This window comes from Pleurodeles waltl, chromosome 7 (genome assembly GCF_031143425.1).
Source record: "Pleurodeles waltl isolate 20211129_DDA chromosome 7, aPleWal1.hap1.20221129, whole genome shotgun sequence".
NCBI classification, from domain to species: Eukaryota; Metazoa; Chordata; class Amphibia; order Caudata; family Salamandridae; genus Pleurodeles; species Pleurodeles waltl.
In genome coordinates this window covers 1,516,046,585-1,516,068,700 of record NC_090446.1, presented here as the reverse complement: position 1 = coordinate 1,516,068,700, position 22,116 = coordinate 1,516,046,585, and positions in this window count along the sequence as shown.

Here is a 22,116-nt window from a genome sequence, read left to right as displayed (position 1 = left end):
AGAATTCTCGAACCTCCAGTAATACTGGGCGTGGACCAGGCGGCGAGGAGCAGAGCTCTCCCGGTGCTGCATCCACACGGGGCAGATGTGCTAGTGCAGAGGAATAATACAGAGGAGGAGACTTCTCAACTCCTTCACTTTCATGTGTGAGAAGCTTGTCCGTTCCATTAGAATTGTATTCACACTGCGGTATTCGTCGTCCAGTTTATCCCAAGGTACCTTCAGCACATTGTACCGGAGCCACAGTGCACGAGATAAATCACTCACAAACGGAAAAAACAATCAACCGCAATCCAGCACTTGTCCCTGGCAGTCGAATGATCCAGGTCAGCCAATCCCGACGTAGTCAACAGGAGCCTTTCAGTGGTCTACAAACTTTTGATGCTGCGCCCACGTGCAAAATAAAAATAATTCGGACCCCCTTCAAATTCTTCACAATTATTCAATTAAATTGGTAATGCTTAAATATGTCTAGACGGACTGAAACAATAAAGATAAGTTCTGATACTGTTTTAGAAATGCAAACAAATACACGATGCCAAACACACTACTCTGGTCGGGCAGGCCTTACCAAGGTGTAAAGGTATCCTCAGTGTGATTATTGGGGGTGGGGGTTCTGAAGAGTATTTGGGGTCCCTTCCCTTTTGACACACACTCCCAGCTTGAATATAAATGACACAATACGCCATTGATGGTCCATTACAGAGCGGTCACTGCTGCTCATTTTTATTCAGTTTAAAACAAAGCCCTGTTATCTGCATAATCCTTCTTTTGGCCAGAACCTGGCGCCTGCCCCCATTCCCCATCCCCCCCCCCCCCACCCCACCCCCAGGTTGAAGACATCTGGTTTAGAGAGTTAAAATTAAGAATATCTAATACAAAGCCAGGGCTGGCGAAAGGACTCACATACGACGTGGAGGTACTTTGCAGATAGCGGCTCACTTTTTTTTTTCAAAATGTGCTTCTGGGTGTTATCTCAGCTACCCGATGATCCTATTCTGTATTTTCTGTTTTCTCGTTTTTCTTTCTTAATCTCTTGTTGCCCCCCCCCCCCTTCCCCTCTCTCTTTCTTTCTCTCTCTGACATTGTCTCTTTTTCCGTCTGCTTTCCTATTTTCCACTCTTGGACAACTTTTTGTTACACTCTTTGTGACCCCCTCACTCATCATTTTCTCTTTCACATGTATTTCTTTGTGTCTCTTGCAGACCTTATGTTTGTTCCTTCTATCCAGAGGTTCTTAACCTGCGGTCCACGGATCTCTTAGGCACCAAAGCAAAACTTGGGGTGCTGGTTTCATTAAAAAAAAATCAGGGCATCCACTTGAAAGTGCAAATATATATGTTCCACAGGATACGGCGATTTAATTCGGGAATGTCTAACACCTTCAGTGATCACGAAGCTGTGCCGAGCTGGCAGATGGAACAGGGCATCAGCGCGTGGCCCACCTGTAACCAAGCTGATGTCTCCAACTGGACTCCCAAGGCGCAGCGGCAACTTCCAGAAGGAGGCTGGTTGAAGAGGCTTTCATCGGGAAACACTTTGATGGATTGCAAGTCCCTTTACCCAAGTAAAATACGTCTCTAATTGTCCATAAAAGGATAAAAAAGGATCTCTTAGGGGGTCTCTGACACCTACTCAGGGGGCCCACAGCTGCGTAGAAAGTTAAATAATTTGAACTAACTGATAAAGTATATATACAAAAAAGAAGGAAATGTAACATTGACTATCTTAAAACTCTCTAAATATGTAGCACTTTGAAATCTAAGGCTAAAACAAAATTTGGTATCCTTAGGTTGAATTATGAAACCAGGACAATAGCAGCAAATGGCTAGATACAGCCATGGTATGTGCTGACAAAATAAAACATGCATTAAGGGAAAAAAGACTAATAGACATGCCACTGTCCAGAATATCGTGTTATTTTTTAGAAGTAACTCTACATATTGAACAGTTCGAAAAATTAAAGTTCCAATTGTAGTAGTTTCTTGTTTGTAAAGAAATACATGTTTAGTTATTTCTGTATTTGTTTGATGCATACTTGGTTCTGTATTTTTGTGTATTCATTTAATTTTCAAACCATAGACATTGCTTAGTTGAGGATTTCCTAGATTCCAGTGGTGATTCACTGGGGGTCCGCAGAAGTCACAGCTTTAAGAACCGCTATCTTAGAAGCTCCATATCTGCAGCACACCACAGTACATTTTCTGTTACGTCCCCTGGTTTCCGAGGTAACATTACAGGTGAATTGGTTACAGGTTGTCTACTCTTCCTTCCTAAATGGTTGCTTCTTTAGAGATAATCCAGGGAGGTGCACCTTTTATAGGGGGCAGACAAATACAGCACTTTAGTTCAAAGCTATTGACTACTGGACATTCTGATGATGGGCAGTGATCACCTCCCAGTAGCTTCCCATGCAGCTCTTGTGACTTGAAACCTGGTTAATACACTCCACAGACAAGCTAATATAACAACTTACAAAAAATAATGATTAAATACGAGGGTAATTGAGGAGCCTCCTTTGGTCCTTCTTTTTTCGAGGACAATGCTCATCTCTCTTCCTCAAAACAGAGACCCATCAAACCTTTTTGTAATCAGGTTGATGTTACTGTGTTAACACTAACAATAATTTGCAAGAAAGACCTTGAGTGGGGCTGTGCTCGAAAAAGCCTCCACAAAACAATTAAAATAATCTTTAGGCACAAATGACCTAGAAAAGACAGAGGAATATTCTTGGGGTGGAAATGTCCCTTTCGTGGCTCTGGAGCGTGTGCTCCCCTGTCCCGAGTTCCTCATTTCGCGAGTCTCTGGTTACTTTGGGATTTGGCCTCAGCATCCATGTGCTTAGTGTGGTCCCACCGTGACAAGGATTGTGGCCCTGAGTGGGGTTCCGTGGTCCAAAGGCTCACACCATGTGCTCCCACTGTGTATCAAGCGTGACTGTTGTCTACTCACTGGGCTGTGGGGGGCATTGGTAGAAATGACTGATTGCGCCTTCACAACAGACCTTTTTTTCCCCAGATACCTGCACAGTGAAGAGCTCCCTACCTGCCCCTCATGTTTGAAACTATCAGTCCTCTACAACTGGGTTCTTCGCTCCCTCCATTTGGGACATTGATGTCCCATGTATGGGTGTCAAGCGTATGTGGTGTGCTTGATTCTTGCAGCCCAGGAGTCCAGTTGGCATCTCCTGCACGTGGATGGTGCACAAAAAGTGGTACAGAGCCTGTCAGGCAGCAATTTGGGTCTCAGAACTCCTCCAAGGCACCCCTAAGGGTCTTTCAAATATAGCCAGACTCCAGTGCTTGAGGTCCAGCTGCAGTATTTGAGCAGCCCTAGCCCACTCTCACACCACTCTTTCCAAGGTTGAGGGGTATCTGTCAGGAAGTGTTTCGCTTACTTGTGCCTCTGATTTGGGAACTCCCTGCCCCACCCCCCTTTACTGCTGACACTAGAGGTCAAAGTCTACTTTGAGCAGTCTGGGAGGAATCACCGAATAGGCAGGGATTGCCTCAAATCAGTTCCAGAACTGGGGCCTTGGAATCCACAATCTGTGGCTGAAAACTGTATGGGGTGGGACTCCCCACTCTTTGTGCCAGGATTCTATTGGCCATCACCAGGCATCCCACACCAGAAAAAGACTTCTGAGCTCCAGTGTTGGAGTCAGTGGCTACGAACTCCCCTGGCCTGGGGACCTGAAAGCTCTGCATCCCGACGAGAGGTGACTTAAAAGTACCTCCGGAGGAGGATCCCACTGACTTTAGGGGAGGGTCTCAAGAGATACTCTTCTCCCAGGGAAAGACTGCCTACAACGGGAGACAATGACTAGGCCTGAAGCACTCAAGGGGACACATTGCAGGGCTGTTTGGTAAAGTCATGTGTCCCAGTGGGAGGCAAATTGCTCTTCAAATCTATGGTATGTGCAGGGATCAGAAGGCAGCCTGAGGTGACACAAGTGACCACGGAACACAGACTCGAAAGAAGACGCGCCTGCGATGGCTTGGTGCTAAGAAGCCCTGAATCCACGTTCGGTGGTTTTAACCATAGATGACTTGGGACGGCTCAATACTGAAACACCCTCAGCAGCAATTTGTGGTCATGTGTGTGACGACAAGGCGCTAGAAAAAAAATGTCAAGTACACTCTGTATTTCTACTGCAATTCAGGGTGGTCTCGTCATTTGTTTGGGAGGGTGGGCTGGAGCTGAGAGCCAGGGGAAGATCCAACAAGGACTTTTTTCCCTTCTACGTGTGCGAGCAAGGGCCACCTCTTCATACCAGTGCCCGCAGGGCCCTCTTCTTATCAATCGGAGTTGCATGCCTGCATGCCACCCCCCAACAGAGCGTGCCCCCGAAAGCTGCAGGGCCAGGGTAGACTCAACCTGTTGCTTCATAGGGACAGCGTGTGAGTGTGCACACCGGTGGGAGGGGCGCCTCCACCTCGCAGATAGCAAAGAACACCAGGGGTTCACCATTTTTACATGCAGTGTGCAACCAAGGTTGCTGGGGCCATACCACCTTTACCAGACACCCTGGCAGGTATGGATATAGCGCAGAGAACCCTACTTCTTCAATACTAGCGTTGTTGACACAATTGTCTGTGTACCAACTAGCCGTGGGGCAACCTAATGTGTTCCACGCTGATTTTATCAGACCCCTTGTAAAAATCAGGACATAAGCTTGGAGTTTGCACTAAGTAACTGCCTCTTCACCACAATACTCCTAGTAATAAAATGTAGTATTTTCAAGAAAAAGCAATGACTGGGGATTAATAATTTATTTGCTGCTGTTATAGGCTTGATTGAGGTCTGGCTGTCTATCCCAGGGTTCTGCAAAGTCGGTCCTGGAGAGCAGAGTCCATGCCAGGTTTTTAGCATATCCACATTTAGAGAAAGATGTTTCAGAAATCTACATTTTTCTAAATGTGGATATGCTAAAAACCTGGCATGGACCGGGCTCTCCCGGACCGACTTTGCAGAACCCTGGTCTATCCACACCACCTCCCTGAGCAAGCCTTGGGTCGCTGTCCTGTGAGGGCCAAGTGCTACAAACAGACGAACACAAGATTTCACTGTCTTTTAAAATGAAGTATTGATAAGTTTGAATTGACATATATGTGTCTAATAAAGTATATTGTAAATGAAATAATGGTAAAATGTAGAAACCCACAGAGTAACTTGACGGGAGGAAAGTCAAAGGTTTGGGTGCGGGGGTCCTGGAACTGCAGGCAGGGTGGGGCCCTGGGTGCCAGAAAGATCAAGGCACCTGCCTGCCGTCTAACAGTTGGGTTCAAAATCGTATGCCCGTTCCTCTACAAGTTTAACTGTATAGACTACTCTAAAATCCAACTCTCCTATCACGAAGATCAGAGATGAAAGCTTCTACACCGGCCTTGTATTGTTTTATACATCTGTCATTAATATGCATACACTTATTATCCTTAGGCCTTGCAATAGTGAAAAACAATTTTAGCAGTATTTCACAATCAGGACATGTGAAACACATCAATACATGTCCTACCTTTTAAATATTCTGCACCCTGCCCATGAGCCTACCATGTGCCTACTTAAGGGGTGGCTTACATGTAGTAAAAGAAAAGGTTTGGGCCTGCACTTGCCAGGTCGAAATGGCAGTTTAAACTGCGCACACAGGCTCTGCAGTGGCAGGTCTGAGCCATATCTGCAGGGCTACTCATATGGGTGGCACAATCAGTGCTGCAGGCCCACTAGTAGCAGTTGATTTATAGGCCCTGGGAACCCCTGGTGAACTACACAAGGGATTTACTAGTAAATCAAATTATGCCAGTCATGGATAAACCAATCACCAGTACAATTTAAACAGAGAGCATATGCGCTTTAGCACTGGTTAGCAGCAGTAATGTGACCAGAGCTCTAAAGCCAACAAAAACACTCAGAAAAAATAGGAGGAAGAAGGCAAAAAGTTTGGGGATAATCCTGCAATAAGGGCCCGGTCCAACACAATCCCATTTCAACCTAAAGCCAGGGTAGAGCAATCAATACCTTGATGGGCTTCCCTGCTTAGGGTGATAGAACATGTACCCTGGCCTAAAACAGCAGGGGAGCATTCCAGGTCTATGGGGGTTATTACAACTTTGGAGGAGGTGTTAATCCGTCCCAAAAGTGACGGTAAAGTGACGGATATACCACCAGACGTATTACGAGTCCATTATATCCTATGGAATTCGTAATACGGCTGGTGGTATATCCGTCACTTTACCGTCACTTTTGGGACGGATTAACACCTCCTCCAAAGTTGTAATAACCCCCTATGTCTTTCTGAACCAAGTTGGATTTCTCTGTCCATAACATCAGGGCCCACTCAGCTAACCCATGGGGAATCCTTCTCCTCACCTGCACAGCCCAGCACCTAATCTTCCTTTGCACGCAGATGTATCCCAGTAGGCAGACAGTACCACCATGGCCAATGTAGTGGTACGGTCCATTCCACCCTTGGGATGCAACTCCTGTCCTCAACCCAAGGACAACTCTGTCCACAAAGACAGCAACCCACAGTGGCCACTGACTGTCAGTGATGAGAGCCAGGCATCAGCCCTTCCAGAGCTCTCGAACCTCTGTGGCAACTCAGAGTGGGGGGTGGTAGCCCCAGGTGATGGGTACCCTTTGTCCAATCTTCCACCCACCAGTTCAGGGGTGGTATCCTGAGACTGGTCCTACAGCCCAGGGTACGTACTCATAGGCTTGACAGGAGTCTGGGGTTAGTCCACTCCCCTTCTTGGGATTCTGTACACTCCTTTTAGAAGTGGTACTCCCAAAATCCAGAACTGTCAGGGCGCTTGTGGCAGCCATCCAGCACAGTTCTCCTACCAATTCAGGAGTGCTATCCTGCAACTAGTCCCCCAACCCAGGGTCTACTCTTAGGCTAAGCATGTGCTTGGCAAGCCAGGAGTTCTAGGGGAGTACAGCCAAACCCCCAAGGGAAACACATTCCTCATGTGTTGTGTGAGAGTCTACCTGGCGCTGGTCTCCTGACCCCTGCCCATCTGACAAGAGCATCAAGCCCTCCCAATTCAAACGTGGAATCACCAAGGTCATTCCTGAGGTGCTCTGACCTCAGAGCTGGTATCCTTGCCCCACTGGTTCTTCCTCTGAAGCTGTCTCCTCCTCTCACCCCTCTATCTGGTCTTCTGCTCTCTCTTCTCCGGAGTGGTGCTGCCAGACAACAGAGCTGGTGAGATGCTTGTGAAAGCTGCCCTCTCAGGTTTTCCTGACACTATAGGACTCCAATCAGTGGATGGTCTCCAGGTATAGACCAGGTCCCCTATTCTTGCCCCCTCCGAGATCCATCCAAGCTCTGGGGCTGAAGATAGGGCACCCTGGGCCTCTACAACTTCCACCCCTTCTCCTACTCCTGCAAAGAATGTGGGACCCTTCTCCCCACTAATGCACTGGGACCTATCTGGGTCACTGTGACCCTCCCAATCACCCTTATGGGGAAACCTGAGCCATCCTCATTGGAACTCCCAATGCCATCTCAGACACTCTGGTACTCATCCAGAGGTCTGCCTCCAGTGGCCCTGGGGTTAGAGAACTCACACTCCAACAGATGTTGGCATAGCTCTGGAAACTGTGACTGGATATATTCTCTACAGCAATCAAATTGTACGGCCCCTCACCCTTGATCCAGCCATCCAGAGTCTTGAAAAGGTAGTCCACATCATCCCCCCATCTGGTGAGAGTGTCTGACTGCCCTTCAAACTCAACCTACCTTCCTCTGGGGTGACTCCATACTCCCTAACCTGGGGCTTCCTCCATGAGGGTACACCTCTCCCTGTCACTCCCTTATAGAGTCAGTAGAGTGTCCCTCCCACTATCGAGAATATGATTCCCTGTGTCAGTTACCCAATCCACCTCAGGGACCATGCGCACCTCTGGAGCTCCCTCATATGCCTGAGCCCACTGGTGTATGTCACCCCATCTTTAGAAACCAAGTCTCTGGGTATGTGGACCTTTTCTTCAGGCCTGGACATGGTACTTTTGTTGCCGCCATCTGAGCTCAGCCCTCCTGGCTTTCAGCTCTCTCAATTTCAGCTTATGAGCTAACATCATTTCTTTTTCCTCCATGGCAAGTTTTTCTTTCACTACTTCATTTTGGAGGTTGCCTAGTTCCAACTGGAGGTTTCTAGCTCTCTGCCCATTCTCTAGCTCCTCTCAGACAGACCTGGAGAGAAAAACACTGCTGCCAACTCTGGAAGGTGCTCTTCCACTATTTGGGCTGGCACGCCGCCCCACAGGCGATGCTGGTTCCTCCAGCCATCCCAGGTACAGACTTTGTTCCTCCTCCTCCATTACATTATTCTAGTCTTCTGTGTGCTCACCAGATTTCCTGGTTGCCAACCGGGCTCTCAGCACCTTTTGCAGCTCCTCCTTCCTAGTGAGGCATTTAAAAGAACACTTGAACTTCCTGCAGACCTTTTTGAGCCGAGGCACCGTATATGTTTCCAACCTCTCCTGCTCAAACACCAAATCCGCAGTTACTGCTGATGGCTCACCAGACTGAGACATGATTGTGGCCAAAACTCAAGAGTTGCAAAGTTTCAAGAAGGCAAAGAAGAAAAAGACTTGTGTCTGGATGAATGAAGGGCAGAAGTCTGGTGAGCTCTTGCCATGGCCATCTTGTGCATCCAGTGGTTTAGAAACTGAGGTATCAGTTTCAGACAGAAGCGACTGTGAAGTCCAAGCACTTGATGCCAAGCGTAACTAAAGGGTAAGTAAGAAACTTTAAAAGTTCAGTGAATAGGCTTCACTCATGGTCCTATCCACTAGTCCGATGTCACTTAATAACAGTGTGCTTCAAAGTACCTGCATTCTAACCAAACTCTCTTGTTTAATACAAAATGATGCCCCCCACCTTAGAATGTGATAAGTGGCTTTGAGTCTCTCATATCTCACAGAAACTCATTGGCCTTGGAACAAATGGGGCAGCCTGAAGGGTTGGGGACCCCCTGCACCACAGGGGCTTCAGGGTCCTGCTTTACACCCAGTCACTCCAAGCCTCCTGGAAGTGCCTATGTTTATATCCTTTTCCTGAAACGTGGAGGAGTGGAATTTAAATATTCCCCAAAACTCGATTAGACAAAGATTTCATTCTAATTCAAATCTTTGAATATTTGGGTAAAGGATTTTTGAGTAAAAATACCAGCACGCCAGCATGCGCATGTGCAAATAGCTTTTGCCTGTGCACCCAGGGCTTGACTGGCTATTTATTTCACCAGACATTTCATGGGGGGCTGAAGCCACTGAACGCCGGGCACACTGGAAACTGCTTTTTTAAGATAGAGGTACACTGTTGGAATCTTTGTCACTTTCTCCAGCTCCCCAGGGTTAATGTCAGATGGCACAGTGGTTTAAAAAAGAAAGTAATAGATGGAATACTTGAATTAATATTGGGCCACTGGCAGTTACTCTGGCTGCATCCCATTCCATCATTATGTCACCCACCATGCCACCTCAGCTTGGACCCAGCTATACGCAAATCAGTCTTAACCCTGCTCCAGTGGGAACGGTCCAGCCTGAACTGCCAGGCCAGGTCCTCCCTGAACCACAACACAAGCAACCATGGACCAGGTTCGCCAGAATTATGGGCTCATCAGCAAGGTATAGCTTAGTTCCAGTGGCACAGTGGGCACGGGACCCACATCTAGGAATACCTGCCCTAATTAAGGCATTAAAAACAAAGTGATGGATGGGTGTAGTATAAAATTAGTAGACAGTAGGTATGGGTTAAAACACCATAGTTTAAAGTGATTAAAGTAGCCTGGAGTCAACTGGTAACCATATTCCCAAGAACATCAATACCGTCCTTCCTTTTTCCAGAATGGCATTGGTGGAGGGTATACATCGCCCTAAGCTGAACTTTAACTGATTTGAATGTCCTGAGATCAGATAAACTGTTGTCTGGAGGGGTATTGTAATGGAGCATCAATATCCTACATTTTCTGGGCACTTTCCCTCACCCAGTGGTTTTTAATTAAATTTGAATTCTGGAAATAAATTCAAGGTGTTGAGTTGAAACAACAAAACCTTCCTAACTTCTGGTAAAATTGCCCATTTAGAAGCAGCACTTGCCAACAAGTACTGTACAGCATATGTGACATGTGAGAGCAGTTCTACGGATCTGCTGTTATTTCCAAACAAAACAAGCATTGACAAAGACTCTACATGTGGCTTGCATTTTTAATTGCAAGTCAAACTTAATGGCTATTGTAAAGTTGCACAGTGTACTGAACTTGTATTTCAGCAGCAGTCGGGCAGCAGAAGCAGGGAAACTGGTGGGCATGCTGAATGTTAGCAAAAGCCCAGTGTGTGAATATGAAAGACAAAACACCATTTCAACAACTGAAACCAATGGTGGTAGGACTTTTTGGCATCCCTAGCAATTCATTTGATTCGCTATAAAGTGAACCATTGTATCATGTGTATAAAGCGAACCAGTGTGTCTACACAGACAGTGCATCAGTCAAGAGAAGAGGGGACTTCAGAAGTTTCCACATTTTTAATGTGAAATCTTGCGCCCTTGGCAGAATACATTTATGTCCACCACTCCTGCTGAGGCCCTCTTGCTACTGCTCCCTTAGCATTCCATTCACAATTTAAAAGCCTACAATGGAATGCAGAGGTATGGTTGTGATCTTGTGTTGGCATGCAATCACTACAACCCCACACTTCATCCCCCTTAATAATCCAATTTAATAATAACAGAGTGAAATTATGAACCAAGCTAACACAATAGAAGAACATAACTAGATGCATCTGAGAATACCATAAGACATACATATTAGCTGCAAACAAAGGCCCAAAATCCTCTAGATGTCTAGGTTTAATGATTGTTTTACCAAACCTTCCTTTACTCCCTGGATTATCTGGTGGAGGAGTATATGCCAGAGTGGCAACAGTCATAGATGTGGAAGCGGTTGAATTCCCAGATGTGTTTGTACCACGGAGTGTGGTTGTGCTTGCATCACCACCTCCATGTTCCTCACTCCTCAAGGGAATATTCATTTCATCATCCAACCAATCATAACTGATTGCCTTTGTTGGCAATCTGCTGTAAATCAACAATGCCCTGTCTTTTCCTTTGTACAAGGCTCAGTGACTTGCATGCACACTTTTCCATCACTCAATAATGCATCATTCCACAGGATTTTCCTTTCACTCAAAGTGGAAGATAACCCAGGATCTGCTTTCCTCCTTTTTGTTTTTTACCTCAACAATGTCCCTAACTAACCTAGAGTTTCACTTTATTAGCTCTGTGTGATTAATCAAATGTCTTCTTAGATACTGCTTGTGCCAGCCTATTTGTTCCTGACTTCTTCAGGTGTATCAATCCATTTTCCTAGTTTTGGACATCCATCCCTTGTGGTCCTTGATCAACGGTTTTCTGCATCTCATCAACGTGAAAGGGCTATGCCCAGTAGACTCATAAGGTGCGATGCCCACACAAGTTTTTGAACTCATTCTCTCAATTCAAACTGTTGTTTTTTGCCAATTCCCTTAATAACTCTGTTGAATCACTCAACCCTTCCATTATCTTTGGGATGGTAGAGATGTAGTTTTCTGTGTAATGTCATGCCTGTTAACAAACTTTTGACATACCTCAGCTAAGAATTTTCCTTAATTATCAATAGTTATAGGTAGGTCTTTTCTGTGTTGAAAATTAAGGTGCTTATATTCACACAATGCATTGGGTAAAAGTGGTCGCAATTTGTGCTCCAACGTTTACAGAATACATTTTTTTCTGCAAACCAACATATGTTTAAACATGTTGGTTCACACAATTCTAATTCGTGGGATTCACAATTTGACCTAACTCATTAATATGCATAAGTTAGGTTGAATATTTTGACCAACTATGATTTGCTGCCATCTCAAGGATGGTGGCCTGGTGGGGTTAGCAGATCACCATGTCTGTGATTGCTTTTTAACAAAGCAATCTTTTTCTTTTAAATGCAGCCTGTTTTACTTAAAGGAAAAAGGGATGACTTAAAAAAAAAAGTTTAATAAACTTTTTTTATGAGTAAGCGGCGATCCCAAGGGTCACTGCCTATTCTTAAAAATGTTTTTACAACTTTCACAAAGAGGAAGTAATCAAGCTGACTGAAAAACATTCAGTAAAACCCACATCATGGAAATAACAAATAGAATGATCAATAAAACATGAATCCAATGCAGATGGCCATGTGAATCCAAAAAGTCATCAACAAACTAATACAGATGCTCAAACCTCCCCAGGAAGAGTAATTTTACTAGCATAAGACAGCAAACGCACAACAAATCACCCTATCACAACATCCAATACCTCTGTTACAAACTAAAAAGCAAAACAATATCAATAATGAGCTAAAGTGACTGCAGTTCACACATCTCTGTAAACTCCAAAAACACAACATCCTAACCACAGTACGACTGGGCGACATAAGGTGGGAAGTCAACCCACGGGACCTTTTGCTTAAAAGGCTAAGTACTTGAGATATACCCCTGATTCTAGTATCAAAATGGATATCCCTCTCATCAATAGAAAAATCTTTTATATGCCCACAAAACAAAGCAGGACAGCACCCAGTCGTGAGTGCCAAGGAACCACACCAAAAAAATCCTGATTATTTCCAAACATTGATCAACCAAAACCTGTAAATTTGTCTGCCCAATCAAATCACTATTAACTTCCATCACAGTCTAAACTGTATCTTCTCCTCAATGGCCGAAGAGTCACAGCCTGTGACGTAGAGCTTGCTTGTAAGACCAGGGAGCAGAACCACAATCACATTCTCCTGACCAACATTCAGGGATCCCTCCTACTGAAGGGCTACTCCATTATCTGTCCAGATGCTGTGAAATGGCAGTGTATTGATGGCCTATTTAAAAACACCTCTTGCAAATCTTGTAGTGGACAGCTAACTCTCCTTGTCCAAAATGTGGTAAATTAGTATTATTATCATAAGTAGGAAGTTGGCCCTTTATGTGGTATGTGAATCCAGGGGTTTTCCAGTAAGTGGACAGGGCTTCCTATGCAGCTATTTAGGGGTGTGTGGTCGATCAGCGTTAAGCTTAACACAGAGGAGTGCAAGACATCTACAAATACACACAACAGTCAACAAATGAGACACCCAACTCAAAAGTAGATTCACACCAATTAATAAAACTAGCAGGTACCTCTATATATGTTTAGTGATCAGAGAAAAATCATCCGGGTAAGTACGTTTTTAAATAAGAATTCTTTTCACTTTAAAAAGTTAACAGTGTAATTTATGAGTTCTGCAATGTTATCCTATGGGAGAAAAAACAAATTCTACAAACAGGAAGAGTACAGTTGTAGGAAGCTGGCCCTGTATATACTATACCAAAACAAGATATTGGGGATCATTCAGACCCCGGCGGGCGGCGGGAGCCGCCCGCCTGGAGGGAACCGCCATATGGCTTTCGACCGCGGAGGCCATTCTGGCTTTCCCGCTGGGCTGGCGGGCGACCGCCAGCAGGCCCCCGCCAGACCAGCGGGAAACCCCTTCCCACGAGGAAGCCGGCTCCGAATGGAGCCGGCAGAGTGGGAAGGTGCGACGGGTGCAGTTGCACCCGTCGCGAATTCCAGTGTCTGCTGAGCAGACACTGGAATTCAAAGTGGGGCCCTCTTACGGGGGCCCCTGCAGTGCCCATGTCATTGGCATGGGCACTGCAGGGGCCCCCACGGGCCCCACGACACCCCTCACCGCCATCCTGTTCCTGGCGGTCGGAACTGCCAGGAACAGGATGGCGGTGAGGGGGTCGGAATCCCCCATGGCGGCGCAGCAAGCTGCGCCGCCATGGGGGATTCCCAGGGCAGCGGAAAACCGGCGGGAGACTGACGGTTTTCCTGGTCTGACCGCGGCCAAACCGCTGCGGTCAGAATGCCCTGCGGGGCACCGCCAGCCTGTTGGCGGTGCTCCCGCATCCCCGGCCCCGGCGGTCCTTGACCGCCGGGGTCGGAATGAGCCCCATAGTGTGCAGAATCCAGGGGTTCGCCAGAGGCTAAAGTAGATAATACTAATGCTCTCTTTTGTGGCAGTGTGGTTGAGCAGTTAGGCTTATTAGAGGGTAGTGCAAAGTATTTGTTGTAGAAACACAGTCAAGAAATGAGGCACACCCTCAATGACTAACTCCAGGCCAATGTTTTTATATTGCAAAAATACATTTTGTTACTTTATTACTAAAACCAAAAGATCTTTGTTGCAGGTAAGTACAGTTGTAAGTAGGTGTGAAGCATATGTATCAAATGTACTTTGTTAAGCTTTTGCAGATAAAACCATTTACAAGGAAGTAATACTTTTCAAATTTAAAAGTTGACACTTTCTTGTAGGAACCAATGCAGTCCTAGGGGAGGAAAAGTGTTAGCACAGTTACCAGGTAAGTACTCGTCTTACGATCCCAGTCTTCGGTGGTTAAGATGTCCACAGGTCAAAGTTCACGCTGACACCAAAAGTGCACCACCAGCAACTCGGGGCCAGCCTGGTGCAGAGATCAAAGTTGATGTTGTGTTTTCAATGGAATCCTATGAGGACTGGGAGCTCGGTAGAACAGATTGCAAATAAGTATCCACGGTTTCATGGCAACCTGGAGGGGTTTTTTGGCCAACTCTGGGGTGCCACAGGTCAGCACCAAACATACACCCTCAGCGGCACAGGGGCGGCTGGGTGAAGCGTGCAAACAGAGCATTGGAAGCCCAATGCGTTTCAATAGGGGAAAGCTGGGGGTCACAAAGATGATGCAGGCTGGGCCCAAGGGGTCGGTTCTGGAAATCCAAAGGCTGGACGAGAAGGAGAGGTGCCCCTGGATGTTGCTGGACCGTTGGTCGGATTCCCTAAGAAAAGGGGGCTCCAGTGCAGGGGTACCTTTGGGCATCAGGAATCTTCGTCTGATCCGGTTGCGGCCCTCCAGATTCAGGCTGTAGGCATTGTCACGGAGCTGTCAACCCAGGGTGGACTCAAAGTCAGAAACGCCTCTGGACCAGTGGGCCACCTGGAATCAGACCGCGGGCGTTGGGTGCAGTGTGGGCAGGGCTCACGGATCCGGAGCGCTTCTGGAGTCCTTTTGAAGGGTATCTTCTGCACAGGGCTGCTGTCCTCGGATGTTCTTGGTCCTCTGCTGGTCCTCTGGAGGGTTTGTGGAGGTCGCTGGTCCTGCAAGATGTATCACCTTTTTGTAGGTCCTCTGGAGGGTTTGTGGAGGTCGCTGGTCCTGCAAGATGTATCACCTTTTTGTAGCAGGAGTCCTGACGCTGCAGACAGGCCGGTAGGGCTGGGACCAAATCAGTTGTCATCTGGAGTCTTCACTGCTGGGGTCGTCTCTTCAGTCCTTCTTTCTTGAGGTTGCCAGGAAACTGGTGACAAGGTTCAAGGGTGCCCCTAAATACTAGATTTAGGGGTTTTACAGGCGTCAGAGGACAGTAGCCAGTGGCTACTGTCCCTGAGGGTGGCTACACCCTTCCGGTGCTCACTCCTGTTGGGGAGTGGGGCACATTCTTATCCCTATTGGTCACTCTCCTCCAGAACAATAATGGAGGATTCTGCAAGGAGGGGGTCACTTCAGCTCTTGACACCTCAGGGATGGTCCTAATTTTCCTGTCGGACCTGCTGCTAAAAGTGGGGCTTTGTCCAGGGGGATGGCATCTCTACTAGCTGGAGTGCCATGGAGCACTGTAACAGGAGACCTGAGCCTTTGAGGCTCACCGCCAAGTGTTACAGTTGCTGCAAGGGGAAAGTGTGAAGCACCTCCACCCAGAGCAGGATTTCTTCTTTACCCCAGAGGGCACAACGGCTCTCACCCTATGGGGTCAGAAACTTGTGTGTTAGTGGCAGGCTGCCAAAGAAGGTCAGCCACACACTAGTTATGTGGGTAAAATACAAGAAGTATCTTTAAGAAGCCCTCAGTGTGCATTTTCAATAAAGCCAACACTGGCATCAGTGTGGGTTTATTGTGCTGTGACGTTTGATACCAAACTTCCCAGTCTTTAGTGAAGCCATCATGGAGCTGTGGAGTTTGTATTGACAAACTCCCAGTCCATGTACTTAATATGGCCACGGTGCACTTACAATGTCTAAGAATGGCCTTAGGCACTGTAGGGGCATACTGCTCATGCAGCTATGCCCTCACCTGTGGTATAGTGCACCCTGCCTTAGAACTGTAAGGCCTGCTAGAGGGGTGACTTACCTATGCCACAGGAAGTGGTTTGTGGGCATGGCACCCTGGGTGGGATGCCATGCCGACTTTACTTTTTTCTCCCCACCAACACACACAATCTGCAATGGCAGTGTGCATGTGTAGGTCCTTTAGGGTAGCACAATACATGGTGCAGCCCTTAGGAGAGAACCCCTGGCACCACTGGTAACTTTTACAAGGGACTTATCCGCGTGCCAGAGGTGTGCCAATTGTGGAAACAATGTTACAGTTTAGGGAAAGAAAACTGGTGTTGGGGCCTGGTTAGCAGGATCCCAGCACACACTCAGTCAAATTATCATCAATGCCAGGCAAAAGGTGTGTGGGGGGGAGGGGTACTTTAACAATGGACCAGTTCCCTACAACAGTGACTTACAAGACCAATCTCCAGGAGTTAAGGTGAGTAGTGGGGAAAATCCAAGGCAGCACCAGAAATACACCACCAGCAGCACAGGGGTGGCCGGGTGCAGAATGTAAAACACCATCGGGTGCCAATGCTTTTCAATGGAGATCGGTCACTGTAGTAAGAGGCTGCAGTCTCTGGCCAGGAAGCCAGTCGGACTGAACCAACAGCAGGGCTCAGGCCTCACAATGCTTGGGCACAGGTAGGCACCTTTGGTCCTCTTCTCCATGGCTCAGAGGTGACAGGTTCAGATGTGTCCTTTGGTGTTGGGTTTTCTTTACTGGATTGGTCATGGTAGAGGGGGCTGTGTACAGAGGCTGAAGACATTGCTGGGGAGTCTAGTGGGGGTGAAACCACAATGGACTCGGACTCTGGAGGGCTGGGGAACCTGTAGGCACCGGCGGTCCACTTCAATTGGGGCCAGAGATGGCGGGTGCAGTGGTGACTTCAGCTGTCCAGTTTTGGCGGGTCCAGAGGTGTCAGAGTCCTTTATTTTGGAGTTTGCTGGAGAACAGGTCCGCTGTTCACGGCTGGTATTGAGTCTTTTTCAAAGGCAGGCAGTCCTCCCAGGTTTCTGGAGTCACACCTGCAGAACGAGTCAACTTTAGTGCAGATTTTGTCAAGGGATGCAGACAGGCCATCAGGGTTGGTACCAGGTCAGCTGCTTCTTTTCTCCTCTTCTGCTTTCACAGCTCTTTTATGTCCTTGGTCTTCTTAGGTTGTAAGGATCTGCCTCTTTGGTGCTAGGGGCTCCCCTAAATGCTGAATTTAGGGGCGTTATGGGGTGTGTACGGTAGTAGTCAATGGCCTACTGACCCTTGGGGTCACTACGCCCCTGCATATGACCACTTCCTATGGGAAGTGGGCATAACCCTGTCCCAGAATTCCTAGGTATGCCAAACCAAAGATGGCTACCTCTGAAATTTTGTGTCCACCTCGCAGTAGCCCACCTTACGGGTGACACTAGCCTGGCGGTGGCACGCCTACCTGACTAGCTAATTTTCCCACCTTTCTAAGTGGGCTATGGACAGAGGGGATTGGCAAATTTGCATTTCGAAGGCAGCATCCATTTGAGGCTTGCCGTCTTAGGAAGACTAATCAGCAGGTCATCTTGTGGGAGGGGATGTTACACCCTCTTCCCAGACAGGCTTTTGTTCTGGGCCTCCTGAGAGCAGAAGGCCCTGACCCTAGGGGGCCAGAACCGTGTCTTGGGTGGCAGGCTGGCAGAAACCAGTCAGCAAGCACACCAGGGGCCGGTAGAGTTTCAAGGGACACCTCTAAAGTGCCTTCTGCGTGCATGTATTGGTAAATCCAACACTGGCAATCATGTATTTTCACCAATACGAGATGTTCGATACCAAACATCCATATCTTCATTGAAGCCATCATGTAGCTGGGGAATTTGTATCAACCAGTGTCCAGCACATGCATTTAAAATGGCTTCTCTGGTCACTTACTATGTCTAAGAATTGACAAAGACATAACAAAGAAATAACTGCACTTTTATAAGAGACCAGCGGAATTATCAAGTTAATTACTGGTGTCATGAGCAGTTGCAGGGCAGCTCAGCAGAACCTAGAGTTAGACATGCAGCAGTGGTCAGCTGGACCGAGAGGGTGTACAAGGGTGCTTTGTTCACCACAACTGATGTGCAAGAGGTGCAAGTTGAGTTGGGTTGAACGGAGTCGATTTGATCATTGGTTAATGGTTGCCCCATGTTCTCGCGAGAGCTGCAGACAATCTGTATTGGGCAGGACTCAATATAAGTAAAGAGGCAACTAGGGCAGCCTTTATTAATCAGCCTCTTAAAAAGGAAATGTAAAAAAAAAAAAACTGTAGGTATGTGAAACTAAGAGTTTACAGGTGAAAAGGAATTTCGGTTAGATTCTGAAGGGGACAGTGGTAGTAAACAAAAAAGACCAGTAAAGACGAATGGCAATTTTAGGCTACATAATGAAGTTGAAACAAAGATTTACGATCTCGCAAGGATGAATGAGAAAAAAGAATTTGCTTTAAAGCTACCTAAACTTAAGGAATACAAAGAATATCCATGTGTGAGGCAGGTAAAGGTGCAAACTCAGACAAGTGTTGTCTTAAAAATGTAAACATGAAAAGAAGTCCTCTTTTCAGAGGAGGAATAAGACTGGATGTGTGACTTGGTACCAAAGAATCCAATTGGATAATAATTCCTGTGTCTTGTAACTACAAGAGATGATTATATGCTTCTGCTGCTCTTCTTAAACACACTCTAATACCACAGTGAACACAAACACCTAGTACGCTCTCAGGTGTCTTTGTCCTCATCATTTCAATTTCACTTTGACGCCTCCATAGGTTCCTTCTGGTGCATTGGATTTCCTGAAAGATCAGAAGTATTGGTCTTTTTTTCAAGCCTTTCCCTTTTTATCAAAGTTAAGATATCCCAGTTTTCCAAAACAGGTTTCTTAGTATTGGCTTACTTGTAATGTTTCAAGGCAGAATGTTAAAGTGTGTAAATCCCCATTTTCATTTATTTTAAGCCCATTTGCAGCTTTATCACTCTAGGGTGGCAGCATGAAAGTCCTGTTTGTTTTCTGATCACAAACCACCAAACACCCGTAGTCTCTTGTAATGAAGATTTGGGGACTTTTTAGGAGCAAAACATTTTGATATTGTCTGTGGCCTGGCAGCAACAGTCACTACCAGCATCTGGTTTTATATTGTACAGACATACACTTCAACATGTCTCTTCTGTATGTATGGATCTTTTCTACCGCATTTCATTGGCATTAAAGTTGATTGCCATTTCTTCGTCTCCAGTACGTTGTTTTGGTGTTCTCCTTTAAAGCATCACTTTTCGATAAAAGGCTCTGCACTTTTGTGCATTTAGTCTATAGTTTCATTTTAACTTCTGTCATGTTTTCTTTAGCAAGCTCATAGTCTGCACTTGAAATGCAGAAGGCTAACTTAGACCAAAAATCTAACTTTACTACATGTAAAGTTAAACTTTTGGTCTAACTTTACCTTTGTGAATACCAAAAAGTAGTACAGTTAGACTTCAGGTCTAACCTTACTTTTGTGAATAGCAAAAAGTAGTAAAGTTAGACTTTTGGTCTAACCTTACCTATGCAAATACCGAAAAGTAGTCAAGTTAGACCTTTGGTCTAACTTTTCCTTTAAGGATGCTGAAAAGTAGTAAAGCTAGACTTTTGGTTTATGTTAGACTGTTGATCTAACTTTACCTTTGTGAATTGGGTCCTAACTCTGACCAGCACACTGCTGAATTGAGCAATTTATTAATGTAACAACATGAAATAAATCTTTGCCACTTTGTGGCATATCATATGCTTTGATATTTTGTTGACAAATTAGGATGCCCAAATTCTAAGCCCTCAGGGGACAAGCTTCCAAACTAAGCCTCTAGGACCTTGGGTGCCATAAAGCCCCCCCTCTGCATAATTAATGAGTGGAAACGGTGGAATTTGTATTGCCTCTTCGGTGACATTTTCAATAGAAGGGAGTGTAATGGCTGACAGGCATCTATGACGAAATGACTAATATGCGATTAATTACATTTATTGACTACCTGAGGTATGAAAAATATTAAGGGAAGCAGGTACCTGGATAAAAATGTAGGCATGTGATGCAAATATGTCTATGTAAGGTGTTGTTCATACTAAGAATATACTTTCCACCACTGATTGGTCTCATTTTTCAATTCATGAGATATGCCGGATACTCTGCTTTAAGGAGTCGGTCTAGAATTTATTTTCTGCCAGTAAGTCTTGTGCCACCTGACAAATCTCACTAAGAATGGCCCAATGCCAAAGCTCCAGTGCTAAATTTGCCAGCTGGTTTAGAAACCTGTGGTAGTTTTGTTTGTCTCAATCTATGCCCCCACTCTGTTTATTTAGATTTGGAAGGTTGTGGGTGCAGAGTACAGTGTCTTGAATTACAATAAATGTATGTTTAACTGACTCCACTAGAGTCCAGTTATCTTGTAGATTGTTGAAATATGCCCGACACTATGTGTGAGGCATCTACTGTTGTCACAGTAAGAACTGGTGGGCTGATGTTTCTCCCTTTCATTGTGTTGTCCTGAATCCAAACTTTGCAGCATTCTTAACCCAGTGACAAACAAGCACGAGACCTTCCAAGTCCTGTGAAGACTGTGCCCATTGGTTATCACTCTTCACAGACCAACTTCACGTAAAGGTGAAGTTCATCCTGAAATGGTTGGCCAACACTCTAAATGTATCGGCTTCCAACAATGTTTTCAATGGGGACAATGTTTTGCTCTCTTTCAAGATGTCAGGGCTGTCCGCACCAGAGAGATATATTTCCTGTGACCCCACAGCTTGACTTCCACCCGTGGTCCAATAAGACCAAAACTGTCTGTCTTTAGGTTTGAATTTTGAACATGGAACATTCCTGTCAGCATCATGATCGCGTGGAAGACAAATTGTACAGTGCTCGTCACTCAAAGTGAACTTACCATGACAACCCGGGCAAAATCTAAAATATCTTCAGTCTATCACTAAAAATCTCAAGTGAAATTTAGAAAAACACATATCAGATATAAGACTGCGAACATAAACAGTTATTCCCGGAGACATGGATCTCAGCACCAGCACCCTCCTATGGGTAACCACAAAGCTCTATAAATTCAGCAACATTTAAGCATCTCCTGAAGTTGAAGTCAGATGATCCCAACCTGTACTATTTGGCATCCAGTTTTATATCACCATCCTGATAGTTTGCCATCACCGAAAATCACAATCCTCTAGTCCAGATAGAGCATACTTACCTGAAAATATTAGCAGCGCAGCTCATCATTTCCAAACCCACTGGTGGAAAAAAATAATCTAGCAATTGTGCACACATACTAGGGCACTGAGGGCTTAGGGTTGACCTCATCATGAGTGATACTGATCCCACCTATGGCCCACCCCAAAAAGTAAAACTTTTTTTAAGGACAATGTTAAACCCAACCACTGGCACAATAACCCCAGCATTTGAATCAAACACAGAGAGAGGCTGTAAGACCGATCTTTTCTGTAAGGTACCTACTTAGAAATCAAAGTAACCCAGCACTAGAGAGTAATACAGACTAAGAATATAGGCCATCAACTGTCGGATTGGGGTGTTCGGGTGCAATCTTACTGCCAAGCCTTGGGAACACAATACATTTTGTGGAGCTGGTAGTTGTGACAAACATAAACTCATATAGCACCCAGCCTGGTACCTCAAAAGCATGCTATTAGGAAATTGCGCACAATCCACTAGGAATCTCCAATATTAGCTCCTATAACTCTTTTAATCCTAGCTGATCTCCTTTTAATCCATTTGTTGAACCACAATGGGGGTTATTCCAACTTTGAAGGAAGTGGTAATCCGTCCCAAAAGTGACGGTAAAGTGACGGATATACCACCAGCCGTATTACGAGTCCATTATATCCTATGGAACTCGTAATACGGCTGGTGGTAAATCCGTCACATTTGGGACGGATTACCAC